The 4548-nt window shown below is 39.8% G+C and overlaps 1 protein-coding gene across 2 annotated transcripts in view; it reads left to right on the plus strand.

Moving 5' to 3' along the window:
• Positions 1 to 3675: 3675 nt before the first annotated feature.
• Positions 3676 to 4548, plus strand: part of LOC106872595 (trichohyalin) — a 152608-nt gene continuing 151735 nt past the window's right edge. For both annotated transcript variants that reach the window (XM_052965781.1, XM_052965782.1), the window contains exon 1: positions 3676 to 3807. The gene's annotated coding sequence lies outside the window, so the exon portion shown is untranslated. The remainder of the gene's footprint in view (positions 3808 to 4548) is intronic.

Genomic DNA, 4548 nt, shown 5'->3' on the forward strand with positions numbered 1-4548 from the left:
TATGTATGTAAGTATATGTATGATAGATCTCTAGCCACTACACACACACACACACATATATATATATATATATATATATATATAAAGCGATATTCATGCAAGTGTATGAATTAGTTATTATTTTAGCATTGATAGTGAATGAGCATTCCCTCACCCACCACCATCCCACACTCCTCCCACTCACGTTGTCTACAGACCTCAATTTCCTGAGTTACTAAGACACCTATTGCTTATTGCTTATTAAATTTGCACGAAGAGAATAGTTAGAGTGTTGGAGGCGAAGGAGGTAGGTCGTGTAAAGTAGCAGACACGACTGCATTAACAACATACAAACACCAGCCGACGTGGTCGCTCTGTCTGCAAGAAATAGCAACCACATTTCCCTCAAATTACACACCCTACTCTATCAATGCATGAAGGGTAAAGACACATTGGATAATGTAATTCTAGACACACTATGCCTGAGAAAAGAAATGAATGGTGGATTGGTTATGTTTGCTGCTGTTTCGACCGTAGGCCTGTTCAATGGGAACCGACTCAATGGGAGTTAAACACCACCACCACCGCCACCACCTACTACTACAACTACTACTACTACAGCAAGGTGCAGTGATGTTAAAGGTAACAGTTAAAGGTAATGTACCAATTTACTGATTATCATCGTCTTTGATAATGATTTCAAATAAATTTGGAGCCTTTTTATCTATTGTTCTTATAATCTTTTTGTAAGATGTGTCGATGTTTCTCAGATGGTAGAGTGTCGGAGCTCAAATTTTACCGTGACAAAAAAAAAAAAAGTACTGGTCCAATATAAGTCAACTTTTCATCTAGCCCTCCCCATGTAGTACCAGTAAATTTTCGGAGTTACTATAATCGACTATTTCCCAAATGCTACCCCAATATGGGGAAAATTTGGCTTTATGCCTGAAAGTAATCATTGCGGATTTTTTTTTACATAGACACAAGTCCATAAATCTCTGAAGCGAGAAATAGATGCAGATGATTAAATCGACCCAGTACTTCACTGATATTATATTTCATTGATCCTAGGAGAATAGAAAACAAAGTTGACGTCGGCGGGATTTGAACTCAGCACTATATTGGGTGCAGCTCTCTGCTATTAATATTCAGCAGAGTTCAAACTTTTGGCCAAGGAGTTGGGGCTTACTGTCGGTGATCTGGCCGGTGGTGCACAGACACGCAACATCCCGAATAGATTTATCCATGACAGCCTCCACCTTATGCGATGCAAATAAAGGGAATGGGTGAGAAACTTAGCATAGGTCGAAAGTCTTCAGTAGGATCAACCACTCAGTGCAGCAGATGTTCTCACCGCAGGTAGTTTTGGTCCGCTTTTAAGAGCTGGATCGCAGCAATGTATACTGACATCTGCTCGGTGGTTAAATGGCCATCTACTGAAACCGTTTAATAACACGTGCTCGGTCCGTCAAAGTTGTCCACCACTCTCGTCCCCTCTATATGTATTGACTCTAGAACCACTACTGCCGAAACTAGAGACTTTGAGGGGCATCCCGCGAGAACTAGAATGCAGATCTTTACCGGTCTGTGCCGACGATGTCAGCATAAGAGTGTTTTACACTAGGAATACTGAGGTGATCGGCACCACTCTAAGAGAGTACGAAGCGGTGACGGAAGCCAAAATTAAAACCATGAAAAGTCGATTGCCTTGCAATTGGGCACCTGTAGAGGCAGGTCCATGCCGTCCAAAGGCGCCGAGTGGATACTGGACACAGAACGATTAAATTACTCGGTGTTTAGTTTGGTCCAAATCATCAGGAAAACAAAAACTGAAACTAAGTGACGAGCAAGTCTCACCTAGAAATGGGCCGAGAAGAAGCTATCGCTGAATTGTCTGGTGGCCATAAATAAAAAGATTGAGTTATATACGAAATTGAAGGGGTTGAAGGCAGACACCTTACTTTTCCATCTTTTTAGTGAGGAATTCTTAGGATTATATTATTCAAAGTATTCTTTTCCTAATAAGAAAGACAATGGGATGTTATTTGAGGGAGATTTGGTTGCTATTTGCAGCAGGTTAGACGACTAAATAGAGACTCCTCCGTTAGAAGTATTTAGTTCGGTAGAGTATTTAGTACGGATAACCACTCAGTGGGTAGAAGGTTTAATAGAGTAGTCACTCATTAGAGGATAGTATGTTTATTAGGGTTATAGTGGATCTATTTAGGGTAGCCATCATATTGTGGGTGGAGTACAGTTGCTTATATCGGTTCTTTGCTACAAGAAAAAAAAAGGCAATGATGGAGCATCTATGTAGTCATTTGTTCTGCTAAAAATAACAGTTACAACTCCTTTAAAACGTAAAAGCTTAACAACTACAGAAAATAGAACAATGTAGAAGCAGATGTCTGAGATATCTGAGTGTCTGACAAGTGTGCTTGAACCAGGCTGATTTGGGCGAAATAACAGCCACTACCATATTGGCTTAACATTTTGGCACAAAGACAGAAATTTGTGGGGAGGGATTAAGTCGATTACATCGACCCCAGTGTTCAATTGGTACTTATTTTATCGACCCCGAAGGGATGAAAAGCAAAGGCGAACTCAGTGAAATTTAAACTCAGAACGTAAAATCGGAAGAAATACCACTAGGTACTTTTTCCGGCGTGGTAATGATTCTGCCAGCTCACCGCCTTCCCATGTCTTAAAATATTGGTTTCAAATTTTGGTTCAAGGTCAGCAATTTTGGTGAAGGGGGTAAGTCGATTACGTAGACCCCAGTGCTCAACTGGTATTTATTTTATAGACCCCCGAGAGGATGAAAGGCAAAGTCAACCCGGTGGAATTTGAACTCAGAATGTGAAGACGGACGACATGCCACCCAGTATTTTGCCCGGCGTGCTAACGATTCTGCTAGCTCGCCGCCTTAATAGTCACGGCCATATTGGAAAGAAGAATGAAAGGCAATGTCGATTTCTGCTGTATTTGAACACAGAACATAAAGAGATGTAACTAGATATCCGTAACTACACTCAACTGATTCTGTCATTCACCCCATTCGAGTACTGATGGTTTATTCCAGCCAACGAGGAAGCAGTTGTTGCTCGACCTGGTAGAAACACCTGCTAAATTCCCCTCAGATCGCACTCCCTTGTTTTAAATATAGGATATATTCGCTATTTGTTTTTTAACTTAGGCGCATGCCAGCAATTTTGAGGGGAAGGGATTAGTCGATACCACCGATCTCAATACTTGACTGGTACTTTAGTCTATCGACCCCGGAGGGAGGAAAAACAAAGTTGGTCTCAGCAGGATTCGAACTCGGTATGTAAGGAGTTGGAACAAATACCGCAAGGCGTTTTCCGACGCTCTTACGATTTTGCCAATCCACTGCAATAAGGATACATTCGATAATGTACTCTTAGACGTACTCCACCACACATAATTATGGTGTGGTAACGGGGAGAAAACCTCTGGTTACATATCTGTTCGTTCTGTGTCTACTCAAGGCAAAACAACAATAAAGACATCAAACTTCTGATATCACAGGGTGATTCACTTTACTAATAAACTACAGCATTCCCAAATCTAAATAGCAATTTATTTTGTTGAAATAAATGTTTATTTGAAACAAATAAAACGAATCAAACTTAGATGGCGTTTTTTTAACCTTCGCCTCAAGCGTTCCAATTGGAATTCATTTCAAAGTTAAGATTTTAAATCATTCTTAACACGCCATGGCTGTTGCAGTGATCTCGTAACTGAAGTTATCTTTCGCCACATTTCTTTACAGAAAAGAACACCATTAGAGAGCTCTTGGAAACTAAGGTAACGCTCAGTCTTCTATTCAAAGGATTGAATTTTATCTAAAATGTCTGCCTGCTTGTCTGTCTGTCTGTCAGTCTCTCTCCCTTCTTCTCTCTTCACACACACACACACACACACTTGTCTTTTATCAGCTCGTAGATGATTGCGTAGCAAGTGGCAACTCGCTACAGGGTGAGCAAACAGCAGAGGAAGAATTCCCACGAAGCAAGTGTTTCGGCTCTTGACTTTCTAAGGGATCGGGGCCCACCTAGGCCATGAACTCCTAGGTGCTCTCCTGCTGTTTTGAAGTGACACCGTTTGTTGGAATTGTTCTCGGAATCTAAATGCACTGATTTATTGTCTTTTTATAAGTTAATATAGCCGTCTCTCATCTTGTACACGTGATTAGTGTCTGGTGCGGTCTTCAACATTTTTATGGCTAAAAATATAGTCGCAACTAAAATCTTCGTAAGTGCAGGTAATGTCTCGGTTGGCACTGTTTCTGTTCCTGGTCGTGGACAATTCACTTCACTTAGCATATTGATGCCATTCAGAAAAGCATTCCTCCGTTTTCCTACGTTTTTGGCGATATTCAGAGAATATATATATATATATATTATATATTTTATTATCTTTATCTTATCATTTTATTATCTTTTATTATTATTTTATTATCATTTTATTATCTTTATCTTATGATATTTAATAAATTGATTTTAATTGAGTTTTTACCTGTAAATTTTGATTTTATCCCTATATATA

Source organism: Octopus bimaculoides, chromosome 2 (genome assembly GCF_001194135.2).
Source record: "Octopus bimaculoides isolate UCB-OBI-ISO-001 chromosome 2, ASM119413v2, whole genome shotgun sequence".
Lineage (NCBI taxonomy): Eukaryota > Metazoa > Mollusca > Cephalopoda > Octopoda > Octopodidae > Octopus > Octopus bimaculoides.